The following is a 19,672-nucleotide window of genomic DNA, read 5'->3' as shown; positions in this document are numbered from 1 at the left end:
TGCTTCAGAAGAAGTGCAGCAGCAGTGCTAGGAGAGATGGGACAGCCGCAGGCAGCAAGGAGCAGAGAGGAGAGGCAGCAGCGCCAAGGCAAGATTACTACAGAACCTACGACTAAGTCAAACTATATATTTTTTATGGGCATACTCGCGACTTGAATCCTTCATTTTTCAAATTTGAGCATTGGCGCATATCCACTGTATGGATTAGTCATATTATTAGGCTGGGTCAGTATATTAGTAAATTTATCACATATACACAGTTTGTCGAACCAATTCCAATAATAATCAATAGACGCATATCTCTGAAAAAAAGGAACACACATGCATACAGTGGAAGTGTCTCGAGGGCCAAACTATTCTGGAAACTATCATAGCAGAAATCATAATTTTTCTAAATCTGGACTAACAGGGGATGTACGCACACGTGGGTTGATCACCTGCACAATCAAATCTTACTACTGGACATTGGTATTGTCTGATGCTTCCCATCGAACATCAGCCAATTTGTGATTTACCATTGCCCTATGGACTCGACATCCCAGCTATCTTGCTCTGGCAGCTTAGTGGTACCAGACCAAATGCTTGGATGCCTGTTCTGGAATTTGTTCCAAATCTGTGCCGCTCCCTAGGTGGACTCATAGAAGGTTGACCAATGTTTTGTAAATCAGTTACAACATACATACACTTCGAAAAATGCATAGAACAGAAACTGCATTTTTGAACTTGCATTGCACTATGGAAGAAATTGATGATATTGTCCCCAAGTGGTCTAGGATAACATGATGATCAAACAAAACACTAAGTGATTATGTAGTAAATTCTTAAATCAGTATTTCAATAAAACAACATCTGTTAATTTGGAACTATTTGATATTGTTGATTGTTCGTAAGTCCATTTAGTTAGAGAAGGTTCTCAATCGGATTGCCACCCCGCTTTCATTCAATTGGGTTCAGCAAATTCCTGTTATTACCTTGACAGTGCCCACTCCTGGAGAGAGTTAATATTTTTTGCAAGAAATCTCTCTGTTATAAGTGGTCCAAATTTATCTATATGTATCATGTATGTCCCCAATAATAGAAAAACATCCTGGTCCAAATTTATCTATATGTATTACATATATGTCCCCAAATTTATCTACATGTATCACGTATGTCCCCAATAATAACCTTTCTCTGATTTCTGAGTTTCAGAGGTAGAGGGTAGAACAATTAGAAAGTCAACAAAGTGCTAGATGAATCTGATATGTATCACGTATGTCCCCAATAATAGAAAAACATTCTGGTCCAAATTTATCTATATGTATTACGTATATGTCCCCAAATTTATCTACATGTATCACGTATGTCCTCAATAATAACCTTTCTCTGATTTCTGAGTTTCAGAGGTAGAGGGTAGAACAATTAGAAAGTCAACAAAGTGCTAGATGAATCTGATTGGAGAACAAAAGACAATAGAATATCTTGTGCATAATTTATCAATTATATGTCCAATTAGTACTGTCCAGTTAAAGGTCGAAGCTAGAATCATAGATCTTACAACTATACTTCAGAAAAGAACCATCCAATGTCAGAGTTTTATCATTGCTAAACGTCCAGATCTCATATCATACAGTGATAATCCTCCTAGATTAGGATTATACCAAATTAGTGAATGAATAAAATAACTACAATTTGGAGCTTCAAGTAAATCAAACAGTTAACTTAATTCTCTAGTCGACGACTATGTTGGTACCTGAAGAATCATTCTGCCCGTGCCGTTAGTTCAGCACCTTGGTCCCTTGTTCTTGGCGTCTCTGATCCCAAATCTCCAACCTGGTAGCGAATTAGCATGGTTCAGTTTAGCCCTTATCTATACACTTGAATCAAATAAACATGCAAACATGGCATTTATAGAACAGAGGTACACCACAACAGATGGAAACTCCAAGGTGTAAGACTATTTTTCAGAGAAGTGTCTTGTTTTTTCTTTTTATTGAGAAAAGAGAATCATCTTGTTCAGATAACATACAATCGGGCAAACTTTAAACCACACGTAATAAGACCAATCTGGCTGCTTTCCTAGACTATCGTTTGCTAGGATTTTGATAATCATGAAAAACAGGAAGCTTGAGTATCCTCCATTCCTCCAAATTTGTTTGGAGCATGGAAGTTTAGAATCCTCCTAACTGGTCAATGACGGGTGACTCCCGCCTAATTCCCCTAGCTTTGTCCTAGGAAAGCCTAAGTTTTAGAAATTAATGTCTAATATGCATCACAATCTCAAGAGATTCTTCTGATAATAAATTCTTTTTGCAAAGGAAAGAATCTAACTGAATATATATATATGTATTTTTCTAAGGAAAGAATCTAACTGAATCAACGACTGCATAAAGTTCTTTAGTAACACACAGTTGCTTTATTGTACATATATCTGAGGCCAAAATAAGAGACATGAAATCATACTGCAGAAAAAGAGGAAAAGAAACCAGTCTCCAACTGTATGTAAACTAAGAAGAAGGTGAACACTACATGCTAGGGACTAATCAATCTCAGGTCAAGCCAATACATTGGTAGAAAATAGCAAGGCAAATGGAGAAAATTTGAACTGACCCTGGTCCTCCTCTGGCCGACCATCCATTGGCTGCTGCTCCAAGTGCGCGGACACGGACATGCATACAGTCCTCTCCGAGTAGCCTCCACGCATGACCTCCTATCCCATGCGCACAGTGAGCAGCTGCTCATGCAGGCATCGGTAATCAAAATTACGTTAAATGACTCTTTTTCTCCCCCCATCCATCTTACCAATTCAAGCTTGCCGCTGCAGGCAATGGCATATCTAATAGCAATATGCCATATGAACACCATTGAATAACTGAAAGCAATAGTCTTGGGTCACCTTACCTGGCACCTAGCGTCTCTCCAAGAATTTATCATCAAGCTTGATTGCATACTATAAGGGATCCATGTGCAAGCTGAAAATTGTCAGTACAATCAAGTCTATTTGTACCATAACTGTTCCCTATATCCACGGATACTTGGAGTTTGGATCTGATACAGAAATATATCAAATATCAGTTTCAGAAAGGTACATACTATAATCTCTACTATCAAATATCAGTTTTTTACCTTGGTGCTTCCCCAACGGAGCTGCCGGATAGAGGACCGACCCAGTGTTCGTGTATCATCAGAATCGCGTGGTGCCTTGGGGCTCATGTACGGGTGGGAGTTAACTCTACATCAAAACAGAAAAGATCATGATAGGAATAGAATAGCTGGCAAATTCCGCCGGGAGGAGCACCGAGGCATGAACCGACATCGGCAGCGCCCTCCATTAATCTGCTAGGCCGGGGGCGCAGAGGCCCACCTGCGGGAGAGGCAGGGAGGCGGCCATGACACATCGTTCTGGAGGGGAGGCTACCATGGCATGGGACGGCGGCGGCTGAGCGCGGCGCCGGCGCTCGGGAAGACGGCGGACCATGGAGGCGCGTGAAGCGAGGCGGAGACGCACGGATCTGGTCGCTCCCAGGTCAGATCGGGCCGTAGTGGAGCTCCACATCAGGATCCATGCTGCCGTTGTTTCTGAAACAGAGAGATAAAAGATTTGAGAGAGAGAGAGAGAAAAAAGGAAGGGAGAAGGGAGAAGAAGAGAGATAGGGCGCGCGGGAGCGGTTACTGGACGACGGCTGGAGGTCGGCAACGGCAGCGCGGGATGCCGGCGTGAGGAGCAGTCGGCAGCGGCGGCGCGGAACGCCGGCGTGAGGAGCAGGCCAGAGGGAGAAAACCGGGATGGGGGAAAGAAAATCGAATGGGTCCTACGAGAGGTGGGACTGGGACGGGGGAAAGAAAATCGGGGGTGAGGGGATCGTACGAGAGGCTGGACGAAGCGCGAAACGTAAGGGGGGAAACGGAACACTACATTTTTTTTAGATAGTAGAGATTAGGACAAACGCGGCTACACGAGACAAATTAAATCTCATTAACAAGGAAAGCCGCCAGGTATAAATACAAAATAGAGGCTCCAACATCCCGTGAGGATTAATTATGTTGGTGTTTGGCACAACCGAGATGCTGCTACCCTTTCTTTCTTCGTCTAAATGAAATGAAATTTCGCCTTGTTTCATAAACATAGCTCGTTTTTATATCAAATCCGGTGTCCTTTCATCGACTGACGAGTCTAAAAAGTTATTGAAATGTATGCGGGGAGACTTTTTTTACGACGGCTTCCCGCATCGGTGCCCGCATACTAGCACACTATTCGCAAACGGATGCCCTCAGGGAATCTCCAACACCTACACGTAAACCTCCTGCACCCCTCCCGACCGCAATGTCCGGACCGTGAAATCATACAACACCGACCTGCATCGGTCCGCAGGGCGGACTAGACACGTTTTTCTTCCCACAAAACCGTGTACAACAATGGGGGAGGATTGCGGTAGTCCGGACACGCGAAACGTTGCTCTCCGCCCTTCTGTCCCAACAAAAAGGTCATCGTCAATGTTAACGTGGTGCCATTCTTCTCCGAGTATTCTTCACTGCCACTTGTGTAGCCTAGGATGGCGGGGGGGGGGGGGGGAGCAGATGGGTGCCCGTGCACCCGCTTTGCTCAATGCTGAGAGCGGGGGAGCCGACGTACGACACGGACAGGGAGATGCTCAATATAAACCACGACGGAGGCGAGGGAGGAGGGCCGGTTATGAGGACGGGTAGGTGCAAGAATTGGATCTCATACTGTCTGGCAACTACCACTAGCAGCTGTCATACACCTGGAAAGGGCACACATTAGTCCTACACTCAGACCAACAATGGCACACAACAACAACAACAACAACATCATCATCATCATCATTGGTCCACCGTAGAGCATCATCCGGAGGGGGTGGGGGGTGGGGAGGGGAGGAGGACGTTGACGACTATGATCCGGATGATACAGTCGGCGATCCGAAGAAGAAGTGTACAAGGGAGAAGCTTCAACATGCGGGAGGACACACTACTAGGGAAAAGCTTATAGGCAGACGCTTACTAGTAGTGCGGGTTTATACCCCTCAGTACTGCTACTTACTAGTAGCGCGGGTTTTTACCCCTCGCTACCACTAAGTTGATAGTAGTAGCGCAGATTTTTACCCCTCACTACTAAGAGGTATCTACCGTGCGCCCCCGGACATGCCATAGTAGTAGCGAGGGGTATAAACACGCGCTACTACTAAGTATGAGGTAGGTGAAGTCCCCATATCCTCGGCCGAATCCCTGCTCTCTCCCTCACTCTTCCCCTTCTCTCCATAGGCTCTCCGGTGGTGAGCTTCTCCTGCCCAAGCACATCTCCTCCTCCATGGGGCCCAGCGAGTCCGCCTCCTCGCGTCGCTGGCGTCTAGGAGCTCGCCCATCTCCCCCCTCGCCTCCATGCCACCACGACGGAGCACCTCACCACCGGTGACCAGCCCCGATGTGCCCTCCATCTCCTTCCTTTCTCCCTTGTTACACAAGGAACATTTGAATGCACTGACGGAACCGTTCATACCCACGATACATAGGCACCCCTCCAGACATGCCGTCACCTTTTATGCTTTTGTACATGTGGCATTTGATAAATATTGATCACCGCATCAACCACATTACGCAAGGGGGCACCCAAATCAAATAGGAATGTGCGACTTTTTTGATATGTAGATGGCGTTGATGATGTAGTTAGGATATGAAGGGGGGGGGGGCTCCAGATTGCACCATAGATGGAACCATATTACCAAAGAACCTGCAGCCTGCATTGGTGGGAACCGTGCATGACGGAAGAGGAGAGCACCCTATAAGAATATGCATGTGAACCCCTTCAATTTCATACGCACCCCACAATACATAGGTCGCCGAAGTTGCCCTTACGCAAGGAACCTTCAAAATGCATCGTCGGATCCATGCATACCCCACAATACATAGGCAGCCCGTCAAACATAGGAACCGTGCACACCACAAGGAACCTTGCGCAACCGTGCATACCCAAGGAACCTTCAAAATCCATGGTGTAAATCGTGCATACCCCATGATACATAAGAACCGTACATACTCCACAAAATTCGGCACGCAATGCTTGAAGGCGGGCCTATGTATTGTGGGGTATGCACGGTTTCCAACATGCATTGTGAAGGTTCTATGGGGTATTGTGGGGTATGCACGGTTTCCGATGATGCATTCTGAAGGTTCCAAGAGGTGTCTGATCTAAACATCATTGTTTGACGGAGCGGACGAACTACGACTTGTTGACGCGATGACCGATCTAGACGCCTAGTTGCGTGGAAACCTTTCCTGGTGTAGAAGGTATTAGTGGGTGCAAAGTCCATCGTATAGAAAGGTTCTCATTCACACATAAGAGGGTGCCCTTATGTGGGGACGCATGGTCTTGACAATGTAAAATGGAGATTCTGTTTTTGCATTATATCCGATGTGGGAGGTGGAGCGAGAGACTGATAGATACTCATCTATTTTTTTGGTGAACAAAATGCAGAATGCACACGGTCTTTGGGGTGGAGGCCACATCTTTACGGGTGAACGGGACCCTCCTTTGACTGCATCTATAGATCATGCGGGAACCTCCGATATGCACTGCGAGAACCACCAAGCCACACACGATAGGAACCCTTTCTTAAGGCACGAGAACCCTTTCCATATATAGTAGATCATGAGCATATCGACGCCCCCTTCCATGTGAGAGCAAAACAGATCATCATTTTTCATTTTTGACACACGATTTTCGGATGGAGGCACATCTTTATGGGTGAGCGAGCCCCCCCCCCCTTCGACCACATCGACAAACCATGCGAGAACTTTTATTGTGCACTGTGAGAACCACCCACACATGTACAATACGAAACATTTCTTAAGGAACGGGAACCCTTTCCATATATAGTTGACCACGAGCATATAGACGACCCTTTCCAGATGAGAGCAATCGACCTTCGTTTTCAATTTTTTGATAGAACATCGCAGAAGGCATGGGGGGTAGGGGCACATGCGGAAGCTCCGTATAATGTAGATCGTGAGCACATTGACTGCTCTTACTTCACGAATGGTTGACAAAGTACACATGCATTCACACATCACATGGAACTTCCATTTTTTGCAATACATCCAATGTGGGAGGTGGAGGGAGAGACTGATTGATACTCATCTATCTTTTTGGTGAACAAAATGCAGAATGCACACGGTCTTTAGGGTGGAGGCAACATCTTTACGGGTGAATGGGACCTCCCTTCGACTGCATCGACAGATCATGCGCGAACCTCCGATATGCACTACAAGAACCACCAATCCATATACAATAGGAACCCTTTCATAAGGAACGAGAAACCTTTCCATGTATAAATCGTGAGCATATCGACGCCCCTTTCCATGTGAGATCAAAATAGACCATCATTTTTCATTTTTGACACACGGTTTTCGGGTGGGGGCACATCTTTATGGGTGAGCGAGCCCCCCCCCCCCCCCCCCCCCCCCCCCGACCACATCGACAGACTACGCGGGAACCTTTGTTATGCACTGCATTGATAGATCACATGGGAACCCCATTTATGCACTTCGAGAACCACCAGTCCATGCGCAATAGGAACCCTTAAGGAATGAGAACCCTTTTGATTTATAGTAGTCATGAGCATATTGACGCCCCTTTACATGTGAGAGCAAACAGACCGTCATTTTCATTTTTTTGTGTGTTCTCGGGTGGGGCATATCTTTATGGCTGAATGACCCCCCCTCTCGACTGCATCAACAGACCACGCAGTAAAACCAGTGATTTTCCATAGTACGCAAAGCACACACGGATTGAGTCGTACGAATGCTAGAGAATGTCGGGCTAAGAAGAAGGAAATCTCTCCGTGCACGATGGTGAAATGCCCCCACGTGTTATCCTTAACAGGCGTGATAGCCTGATCAGAAGGCGCCACACTGACTTCTGCTTGCTGCTCGCTTCAGCTCGACAAGACCAGTAGCTAGGGTTCGCTCTCTCTCGACAAGCAGAGAGTGGGCAGTGTCGAGAACAACAAAATTTCTTTCCGGGCTGCCGAATGCTGTGGGCAACAGGCCAGCTCCTAGAACACAACCATTCTCGATGCCGGGGCAAACTACAAACTTCGAGTTCTTCCAACCCAAATCCTCAAAATCGACCACGTAACCTAATAGGAGGGGGGCAAACCTTTTGCAGAACTTGCTGGGGAAGGTAGGCAGCTTGACGGTCGAGCACCATGACAGAGAGACCGCCAACGCGCGCACCAGATTGGTGCAGCCGTCCAACCGAGCGAGGATGTGGCGAAGCAAGTTGGGGCAGCCCAGCACCTTGTCTATAGAGGAGTGGAAAATGTCGATATGAAATGGATGTGGTGCATAGGATGCAGGGTGAGGCAAATGGCAACAGACGAGATGTAGACGAACAGACACGGCGTCACAAGGTGTGGCCAACCAATAAGGATGAAAATAACACGACAGATGAGGTGGTGTGGGGGTTTCGCGGGTTCCATGAGGGCAGTCCGATGAGTTGACGCATTTGTGAAAGGCGGGGGGCCCGAGACGCCAATCCACCTCTAGAAAAGACATAATAAACTGAAATCGTGAGACGCCCTAGCCAGCCGCCGCCTACCCAAAAGGTAGGGTTCCTCTGCCTCCCGCCGTCGCCGGTGCAGGTCCGCCCCATCTCCCGTGGCTTTAGGGCCATGGGGACGGAGAGGATCCCGGCCCTTGCTGGTGTGAGGGCTCTGTTTCCAGATCTTTTTTCAATGTTTGTTAGGGTTTGTGTCCTACTTAGGAAGGCGAGACGGCGGTGCTTCCTAATGATGGAATAAAGGCCTCCCGGCCTAGCCCCCATTCCGATGATGTGTCTAGCTCGTCGGTGGGCGTGTGGAGGTGTGTCTCAGATGGATCTATCTTTGGTAGATTTGCTCGGATCTGTTCGTTGTTCGTCTTTGTTCGTGTGTCTTCAGATTGGATTTTTCTTATCTACACTCTTCATCGGCGGCGGTTGCTATTCTGGTCCGTTGGTTGTATGGGGCCTTGGCACGACGACTTCCCGACTGTCTAGTCCAACAAGGTTTGCTCGGCTCTGGCGAGGGTGGGGCGATGACAGCGGCGCGCCTTCGGCTCGCTTCAATGCTTATAGTCGTCATTAGGTGGTCTACGAATCTGGATGTAATTTTTATTATTTCTTGTACTACCATGATTGAAGATGAATAAATCAGAAGTTTATCACCGAAAAAAATTAAGCTTATACTATCGCTGTCCTAGTTTGTTGGTCCTCTTTGTATTTTGTGCTAAACTTTAACCATAGATTTAACTACCAAAATATAAATGCATGTCATCAGAAAATCGTTGATTTTTTGTATCTGTACATAGTTTTCAACAATATTATTATCGGTGACATGCATTTACATTTTGTTAATTCAATCTAAGGTTAAAATTTGACATCAAATATGAATGAAACCAATAAACTAGGACGGAGACAGTAGGTATAGTCAAGTTCAAGCGCTGAGAGTTTTTACGGCGGCTAGGTAGTAGAAAAAATAACCTTTTTACAGTGGCAAAAGTCAAATGCTCGCCCATGAAACAGGGAAAGCGCCTCTCGTGAGTCGTGAAATCTATGTTTGAAAGGTCTTCTAGGCTTTTTTGTCGCCTCTCCATTGTCGACAGAGCAGGGCGGCCCGTGATCGGATTCACGCGCCGACCAACACGGCTACTCCTTCCTATACCAGGCTGACCATTTTGGTGTTCGATAGCAGTTGAAGATCGACGATCTTCCTTTGTTCGTGGGGCGGCGGCTCACGGCAGATCTAATATTCTGCAGATAGATGTTACTTCCCAAATCAAAAACTGCCCGACACACAGAGAAAAAAGCTGCTGACCAGCAACGGGGACATATCTATATGAACTTGTTTGTTCACTAATGATTGCATGGTCTTAAGTGTTAAACTAATCAAGAAGCGGCATGTCCATGTCACGGCAATCCGACCAAGGCGGGTAGCAAGGCGTCATGTGCAAAAGAACTAGGGAAAAGACAAAGGGGTCAGGGAGAATTTAGCAAGCGCCAGATGCTTTCCATCTTCTTTGGTGGAGTGGAGGTGTGTGTGTATATATGTACCGATGTACGTATGGAGTGGCGAAACATTCCAGTGTATGTGTGAACATTCAATCTAGCTGGCTAGGTGCTTAAGCTAATTAATTCCAGGTTATAAGACCAACTCTAAAGGGCCGACCCATTTCGTCCGGCCGCATCCGTTTGGGTCGGCGCGGATAAAAGTGGCGGCCCAACGCGCCGACCCAAACCCAAATTTACGTCTCAAATGCGTCGGCGCGGACGCTGAACGGACGCTTCGCGCGCCTTCTCGCTATCCGCCGCGCCCTTACATGGCAGCTGTCCAACTACTCGCTGCCCATGCGGTCAGCTTAATTTATGACGATGGGCCCACATGTCAGCGACGGCGCTCGTCCTTTTTTAAGCCGACTGCCGCGGGGCCGTCCTCATCCAAACTCGCCGTCCACATCTGCCCACCTTTGCGCCCTCGTCGCCGGCAAACCCTAGCCACCACAACCACAGCGAGATGGGCCTCTTCTCCGGCGCCAGCGGCAGCAAGGCCAAGGGCAAGTCACCCGCCACCCCTTTCCCCTCCGAGTTCCTCCCACCTCCGCTAGCGCCGGCGCCTCGCCGGTAGAGGCAGCGCGTCAACGTGCCAGTGCACCAGGCGGAGTGGCACTGGCAGAACCGGCAGCCTCTGCCGTATCCGGACGTGACGCTGCCGCACGACTGGCATCTGGATCCAGATAGGATCCCAGTGCCGGCGGCGCCGCGGTCGGCTCGTGCTCACGCGGAGGAGGTGCGGCGCCGGCGGGCGCTGCTGACGCCGGAGCAGCGCGCTGACCCGGCCTACGCAACCGACTCGCCCAACTGGGCGAGGTGGTTCGCCTTCGAGCACGAGGAGGCGAGGCGACGGGGCGTGCGCGAGGTCGACTGGAGGTTGCCGCCAACGCCGCTCGTCGTCCGCGAGGGGGACCAGGCGGCGGAGGACGCCTACCAGGCGGCCCTTGCGACCGTCTACGGGGAGAGAGAGGAGGACGAGCGGCGCAGAGCAGAGGTGGCGGAGGAGGCCCGGTACGAGGCGGCAATGGCGCAGGCCCTTGCCCTCTCCGCGGCGGGCGACAGCGTGGTGACGCCGGTGGCCCCGCCGTCCCCCATCAAGCCGGAGCCGCAGCCGGAGCCCGAGCCCGAGCCCATCGCGCGCTTCTCCTGGAATGGAGTGGTGCACAAGTGGGTGTCCACGCCACCGATTTGGCTGGGGGCGACGCCGGTGCAGGAGCAGGCGTACCTGGAGATGTGGCGCCAGCGCCGGCTGGCAGAGGAGCGCCTTGACGGCGAGTACGAGGAGATGCTCGAGCGCGACCTCGAGGAGGATCAGCGCGAGGCCGAGGAGGAGGCGCGCCAGGCCGCGGGTGCACAGGCAGCCGCACCCCCCGCCCCCGCCCGGCACTGTCTGCGCTGGCACAGCCCGACATGACGGCACTCTGGAACATGACGTTCGCCTGGGCCGGGCCGGCGCCGACGCTCATCGACCTCACGGACCCCGAGGATGACGACGACGACGCCTAGGGCAGCGCGCCGCCTCATAGTTTATTAGGCTGTTTTTTCTAATGCAAATGTGGACGCGTGGACTCTCGCCGGCCTTTGTGGCCGGCTTTAATGTTTAATTAATGCTGTTGTTTTTGTAATATGCATGCGTTCATTTTTTTTTTACGCCGTCAAAATGGATCTCAGATCAGCGTTGAGCGCACGCGTCGATCCATATGCGAAAGCAGGCATCCGTGTCCGTCTGGCCGACACAAACGGACAAAAAGCGGACGAAATCGCCGTCCATTTGGGTCGGCCCGTTGAAGTTGCTATAAAAAGCGCGTGGTCAAAGGTGTCATGGCGGCACAGGAGAGCAGGAGTGCAGCCTCGGCCACCGCCACGATCACAGTGTGCCGTGGGCGCCGCTTCCTTGGAGTCCGGCGGAGACCGTCGGCGGACTTGGTGCAGCGCGTGCGCCTGTTGCTGGGCACCTTCTACACCGCCGAGGACGCGGCGTGCGTCTACGACGAGGTGGCACGCGTGCTGTGGGGGGGACAACACGCGCACCAACTCCGCGGCGGGCGCCCCGGCGAGAGCCAGGGTGAGTAAGAACCTGCAACAGGTTGCCTGGCTGTGTACGTGCATGCCCACGTCCCATCCATGCATGCACACTTCTCCTCCCATGTTATCATGTATTGTGCGTGATGTACTCCTCTCTCTTAACCGTGGCATCAATTATATATTGCATGCAGATGGATGACAGCGTCAGAGGTTACACACAGCTACGGCTACCATGGCCAGTGCTGGTCTGCTGGACAATTACTCAAGTATGCTTATTTTGGAGTTGCATTCAACGGGGCTTTTCTTGCTGCGACATAAGAAGAGCCCGTCCAATGCATTCATGCACTGGCGCAAACGGTCCCGAACCTTGCAAACTGTAACATAAAAAGACCAGAACCAAAATGGCAACTTACAACACCCAGGGTAGTGCAGCGCAGCTAAGAACTTTTCGCAAAAGGCCTCCACGAGACATTGTAGCTGTTTACCCGAATTAGTTTCTGTCGCCCACTGCCAAGTAGAAAGGAGCTGCAGGTTTTGCCCTCAAAACGACTAAGAAGTCAGACACTAGCTTACCATTCTGGGTGTACACTGACTAAAAGGTACATGCAGACCTTTCCTCTTGCATCATGGCGAAATTCAACAATTCAAAAATTCAGAACCTTATCCACCCAAAGGTGCGGATCTCAAAGAGCATGAACATTGTATATATTTCTTTTTGAATTACACGTGCAATCTGTTTCACATTGTATAATTTTTTCTTAAGGTTTTGCGTACATTTGTTTACACTACATTTTGCATTTTTAATGCGCGTTGAACACATTTTTAAATTTAACTAGTTTATTTTGTTATACATATGTGCTTAGTGTTCTTTAAACACATGTGACATTAGCATGACAAGGCCACTTGCAAGTTTGTGGGTTTGCTTGCAAGTTTGTGGATTCGATGAAAGTTTGTGGGTTTGCTTGCAGCTCTAATGGAAGTGTCTTTTTCCTTCGACCTGTTGCAAGGAGGTGTGTATATTCCTAAGTCAAATGGAAGTGTCTTTTTCCTTCGACCTGTTGCAAGGTGTGTATATTCCTAAGTCAAATGGAAGTGTCTTTTCCCACAAGGATTACCAAGTGGGTAGTTCCACTGCCTGTTATGTGATAATTTGGGTCATCTTTGAGCTGGGGCTGCTTCTTTGTTGCATGTCAGATGAGCATATTTGGTTTGACTTTCTTCATCTGTACGATGACATGCATCTCATGGGCTACTGTAGCTCAGACTGCGGGAGACCCTTTTGTCCAATTGTGGCGTTGTGTGCATGACTTTGGGCAGCAAGAAAATAAAGAATATGGGCTAGCTCTGAATACATGTAGTGTTGCTTTTTTATTTTCTTAGGAGGAAATTTAAGGCATGTGGTCGTGCGACCAATTTGTGCTAAGATATTATCACACCTCTAGTCCCTCTCGCCCACCACCATTTGACGCTCTCCAATACTGTAATGGATTACATAATTTTAGCTTACTTTTCATAGAATTTTACTGTTGAATTACAACTATTTTAATGGCATGCATTTCATATTTTTTCAAATGTAATGACAAACGTGACGATCTGTTGTGTGAGTATTTTTAGAGTCCAAAAATGTCAGTTTCAGAAACTCTTGATGGTTGGCGATCATATCACAGCAGCATGGATTTTAGACGATAAGAGAGCAGTTTGTTAATCACATTTTCACCATAGAAAAAGCAACAAGCGGCTAACTTCCATAATTTCGGATCCGTCAGGTTAGAAAAATATTATTGACGTTTCACCACTCTATTTGTTTTTTTTTTTGAATGTTGGTAGTTGCTCTATCAAATTCATTGATCAGAAGGGAACACAGTACAGCAGGTGCCCAAGGGCAAAAGCATCAAAAAAAGAGGATGCCAGAAAAGGAAGAACATACAGTTATATCATGCCCTCAGCCTGGGTCGAAAGGAATCCCAGCGCCTGCCATGTTCCACAAGATGATTTCATCCTTTAGCCGTTGCACGAACGTGCGCCTGTCCATCCATTTGTCCTGAAAAATGCGTCCGGAAATCTGCGCATTAGAGATGAATGCTAGAAGAAAATCTGCGCTGGTGCATGCGTGCTCATCACACTCGTGAGTCGTGACTTGGTTAGTGGTTACACATCTTTCCACTGAAAGCAAGCCCTGTACACATCTTCTATCTAGCTATCCTTAACTGGTACTTCCTCCGTCCGGAAATACTAGTCCTAAAAAGATGTGAGTATCTGCCTAGCCCTGCTGTTCTAAAGTAGCATGCATCTTGATTACTGGAGAGAGACGAGAGACCCATGTGTGGCCTCCCTAGCATAGGACCATTAGGTTGACAATAATTAAAAAACTGTCTCTGAAAACCATATATTCGGCATGGGTCAAGCTTGGAGCTGAAAGTGCCATTTTAGAAACCTCGTAGCTGCAGAACGCTGCGTAAGCTGTTGTGTAGAACGTTGAATCACAGTGTGAGATATTTTGCTATTCAACATGTTGCTGAGTGCACTCTCCAGCGATTCTGCAGCCATTCGTCTTTATTCATTGTGTTGTAGCTCTATATAGCGACTAATCAAACTGAAGACAACTACACAGCGCCGAACCTCCTATTCATACATATAACATCTCTTGGGCGCAAGTAAGCTGCAGGAGCTCATCCAATTTGCAAGCACCTGGCAACCTCAAAATTCTATTGCCAACAGAAAGTAGAGGTTTTCTACCTACATCTAAAATTAACAGGGCAACTCTCTTCTTCTAATTAATGGTTGAGGCAAAGATTTAGCCTCTATTTCAAAAAAAAAAGTTCCAAAGACTACCTAGTAAATGTTAACAGATAGGTTTGTAGCTGTGTAACGTGACATGTATGTCACGGTTGTATTGCGTACGTATGGCGTACGTATTGTGTAATCTAGGCAGGTGGTTAGAGTAGATATGATCTCATCTCATGTATAGCTTGGAGTATGGATCAAGACTACCAACTACCTGCCGATCCGTGTACTTGTCGAGCTATATAACATGCACGCATCCCTACTGTTTTGCATACGCTTCCACCATCACAGTTTTACATGGTAACCAGAGCCATCCTCGAGCAAATCCATGGCGTCTTCAAGTTCCTTCCCATCCTCGCCATTCGCACACGTCGCCACCGAGAAGCTCACGAAGGGAAACCGGGCTCTATGGCGGGCGACGGTGCTCTCGGCCATCCGAGGAGCACAGATGGCCAAATACCTCGACGTCGAGCAACCGCCGCCGCCCATGCAGATCGATGTGGCTTCATCGGACGGGAAGACGACGGTGAAAGGGCTGAACCCTGACTTCCAAACCTGGTATGCTCAAGACCAACAAGTCTTCTCCTATCTCCTGACGACACTTCAGCGTGAGATAGCTATCCAGGTTGCTTCATGCCACACCGCTACTGAGCTCTGGAACACGGTGGAAGGGATGCTTGCATCTCACACCCGATCCCAGACCACCAACGTCTAGATCACCCTCGCCAACCTGCAGAAGGGCAACTCCTCCATCACCGACTACGTCGGGAAGATCAAGTCTCTCTGCGACGAACTGATCGCCGCGGGGAAGAGGGTGGACGATGACGGCATTGTCTCCCACATACTGGCCGGGCTAGATGAAGATTTCGACCCGGTGGTTTCTGCCATGTGTTCCCGGGTGGAGCCGGTGACCGTGGCCGAGCTGTTTTCGCAGCTGCTGAGCTTTGAAACAAGGCTCAATCTTTGGGGCGGAGGGTCCCAATCCTCTGCCAACGCTGCTACCCGAGGCCGTGGAAATGGCAGCTACTCCAAATCTGGAGGGCGCGGTGGCGGACACGGCAGCAACAGCAGCAGGGGAAACTACAACAACAACCATGCCTCTGCTCCCAGGGTCCAATGCCAGATCTGTGGCAAGATGGGCCACCCAGCCTGGAAGTGCTGGAAGCGCTACGATGAGTTGTACCAGGGCATGGAGGAGAAGTCAGCCAACCTCGCTGCACCGCAGTACGGGGTGGACACGAACTGGTACCTAGATAGTGGCGCCACCGACCACATCACAGGAGACTTGGAAAAGCTGACCGTGCGAGATCGCTACACTGGAAACGAACAGATTCATACTGCCAGTGGATCAGGTATGGTCATTAAACATATCGGTCATTCAGCTATTCATACTCCTGATCGTGATCTCCTCCTAAATAATATTCTTCATGTGCCGCAAGCCAACAAAATCCTAATCTCCGCTAGTCGCCTTGCTATTGACAATAATTCCTTTGTTGAAATTCATCCACACTCTTTTCTTGTCAAGGAACGGGGAACGAAGAAGGTGCTCCTTCGAGGCAGGGGTAGAATAGGACTCTACCCGGTTAGGCACACGGGATCCGACGCCAAGAAGCATATGCTCAGTGCCACCAAGCTATCCTCTGATAGGTGGCACCGGCGTTTAGGCCATCCTTCTCCTCTTATTGTTAGAAAAGTCATTAGCAAGAATAATCTCCCGTGTGCAAATTCTTTCAATAAAGATTCTGTATGTGACGCCTGCCAAAAAGGAAAAAGTCACCAATTGCCTTATCCTAAGTCAATAAGTGAATCAAAATTTCCATTAGAACTTGTATTTTCTGATGTTTGGGGTCCTGCTGTTGAAACAGTAGGGAGGAAGAAATATTATGTGAGTTTTATTGACGATTTCAGTAAATTCACTTGGATATACTTGATCAAACACAAGTCCAAAGTTTTCCAAAAATTTCATGACTTTCAACATCTAGTAGAACGTCAATTTGATTGCAAGATTCTTGCTCTACAAACAGACTGGGGAGGGGAGTATGAAAAGTTGAACTCCTTATTTACCAAAATAGGTATATCTCACCATGTCTCGTGCCCTCATGCTCACCAACAGAACGGGTCAGCTGAGAGAAAACATCGACATATTGTCGAAGTGGGTCTATCCCTTCTTGCTCAAGCCTCTATGCCCTTGAAGTTTTTGGGATGAGGCCTTCATTGCCGCAACTTATTTGATAAACCGAGTTCCCAGCAAAGTCCTCAAATTTGAAACACCCTTTGAAAAACTATTCCATGAAAAACCCAACTACTCCATCGTTCGGATTTTTGGGTGCGCCTGCTGGCCGAACCTTCGGCCCTACAATAACCACAAACTTCAATTCCGTTCTAAGCAATGTGCTTTCCTTGGGTATAGCAATCTCCACAAAGGGTTTAAGTGTCTTGACATATCTACTGGGCGTGTTTATATTTCCAGAGATGTAATCTTTGATGAAAATATCTTTCCTTTTGCTAGCCTCCACCCAAATGCCGGCGCTCGTCTTCGTGCTGAAATTTTGTTACTCTCTCCAGAGTTATTAAACCCTTCTGATCACGGGGGTGACTCTCATGCTGATGATCATGTGTTTAATAATCCTAATCCTTCCACTAATGGAGCCTGTACTGATGAAAACAAAAACAGTGCTCCACACTATGATTTTATGCAGCAACAAAGATGTACAGGCGCTAGACACGAGGCTGATTCGGCTGACCGCGCTGATACCGAGAGATTTGGCGCAGAAGCAGAGGCAGGCGGGACCGGCGCGGATCCCAGGCATGATTTGCCGCCGCCAACGCCACGTGGGTCTGGCGCATCAGCGCACGCCATGGAGTCCGGCGCACCAGTGCAGGCGGGCAGCGGCGATATGCCCGTGTCGTCACGTGTGACGCGTCAGGAATCGACTAGGGCTGGGGCGGTGGTCCCACAGAGCAATGATGGCTCCAGCAGCCTCGCGCGGGCCCGTGACCGTGGGTCGTTGTCGCCAACCGGCAACCTGTGGAGGACCGCAGATTCGTAGCAGGCTGAGCGTGCGGATACCCAGGGAGATTCGCCGCCGCCTTGTGTGTCAGTACGAGGAACGGGATCCTCTGTGGCTACTACCGGATCTGCTGTGGCTACCCCAACTATAATGACACGAGTCACTCGTTCACAGCGAGGTATTACCAAACCACTAGTGCCCAAGGATGGCACGGTCAGGTATGATAAACACTTCAAGTTTGCAAACTTTGCAGCTTCTGGTGAGCCCCAAAATGTACTTGAAGCCTTGCATGATAAAAATTGGAAAAATGCTATGCGTATTGTGTATGATGCGTTAATAAGGAACAATACCTGGCACTTAGTTCCACCGAAGCCAGGGAGGAATATTATAGACTGTAAATGGGTATACAAAATTAAAAAGAAGGTAGATGGAACAATAGATAGATACAAAGCTAGATTAGTAGCTAAGGGTTTTAAACAACGTTATGGTATTGACTATGAGGACACCTTCAGCCCAGTAGTGAAGGCTGCTACTATCAGACTTGTTCTATCGGTTGCTGTTTCCAAGGGATGGAATATTCGCCAATTGGATGTTCAGAATGCGTTTCTACATGGTGTTCTCGAGGAAGAGGTCTATATGGGGCAACCACCAGGCTTTGAGAATACACTAGTAGAAAAACACCTAATAGTCCCGGTTCGTAAGGGACTTTAGTCCCGGTTCATGAACCGGGACTAATGGGTCATTACTAATACCTCCACCCATTAGTCCCGGTTCAAACAAGAACCGGGACCAATGTGCCTCCACGTGGCTCTGTGCGCCAAGCCCAGTCAGGGGGCCTTTGGTCCCGGTTGGTGGCACCAACCAGGACCAAAAGGCATCCACGCGTCAGCATTCCAGTGGCTGGGGTTTTTGTTTTTTTTGAAAGGAGGGGGGGGGGTTGGGGGTTTTGGGGGTTAATTTAGGTGTTTCATATATTGTGTTAGCTAGCTAATTAATAGAGAGAAGTGTCCTCTCTTATGTCCGTGCTTGGTCGACGCTACGTACTATATACATAAGTGATCGAGAGAACCATTGAGTACAGAAGTTCGTCATGCATACCGAGAGAAGTGATCGATCGACCTCTCCTTCTCCGAGAGATTGGTCGAACAACAAGTTTTCGTATCATGTATCCGACGCTACTGGCTACATACATGTACAATATGTATAAGATCTCTTAATTACAATCCCCTAGCAATTGAAATCAATTTCCACATGGTATTCTCCGGCTTTATTGATGACGTGGTCAAGAAAGAATCCCACCAATTCCTCTTGAATTGCTTTCATGCGATCTGGTTCTAGGAGTTCATTCCGCATCTGCCACGTCTAATTTGAAGAAGGGGGTTAATTAATACATATATATGAATGAAACTCAACAGAAATGATGGTGTAATAAAATGAAATTGTGAATATTATTGCTTACGCACTTCATATTGTCTTTTAGAGTAGCCCCGCTTGTTTTTCAAAGTCGCGTTGTGGATGAACTCGCACACGTAGTATCCACAGAAATCATTCCCTTGTTCCTGCCACAAGCACTTTACGAGAAATAGAGGTCAATCAAACTGATAATGAAGCATTATAAATGGCATTGATGAAAGTATAGCTATAGAATCAACGGGAGATGCGCGCAACTAGCTAGCCAGTAGTACTTACTTTCGGGTATGTATATCGCAGCTCCTTCGGCAGTCCCGGAGCTTCTGCGGTGAACTGTTTCCAAACCCTGCAAGACAAAGAA

At 48.2% G+C, this 19,672-nt stretch overlaps 1 long non-coding RNA gene and 1 pseudogene across 4 annotated transcripts; one reads left to right on the top strand and one right to left on the bottom strand.

Annotated features, from left to right (window-relative positions):
• Positions 1-393: 393 nt before the first annotated feature.
• Positions 394-3,849, bottom strand: LOC123161284 (uncharacterized). 4 transcript variants are annotated; one of them, XR_006480644.1, is made up of 7 exons: positions 3,653-3,849; positions 3,344-3,558; positions 3,106-3,211; positions 2,881-3,027; positions 2,590-2,713; positions 1,733-1,812; positions 394-625 (listed from the first exon to the last, which is right to left on the bottom strand). It is a non-coding gene; the product is annotated as an uncharacterized lncRNA (long non-coding RNA). The 4 variants fall into 4 exon arrangements; XR_006480643.1 differs by lacking the exon at positions 394-625 and adding an exon at positions 1,462-1,623; XR_006480641.1 differs by lacking the exon at positions 394-625 and having other exon boundaries at positions 1,462-1,812; positions 3,398-3,558.
• Positions 3,850-15,701: 11,852 nt separating this feature from the next.
• LOC123163386 (uncharacterized) lies at positions 15,702-15,840 on the top strand (annotated as a pseudogene).
• The last annotated feature ends 3,832 nt before the right edge of the window (positions 15,841-19,672 follow it).

The sequence above is a fragment of the Triticum aestivum genome, chromosome 7B, assembly GCF_018294505.1.
Source record: "Triticum aestivum cultivar Chinese Spring chromosome 7B, IWGSC CS RefSeq v2.1, whole genome shotgun sequence".
Classification (NCBI taxonomy): domain Eukaryota; kingdom Viridiplantae; phylum Streptophyta; class Magnoliopsida; order Poales; family Poaceae; genus Triticum; species Triticum aestivum.
Note: the sequence above shows the minus strand (reverse complement) of the source record. Positions and strands in the feature narration are given on the sequence as shown.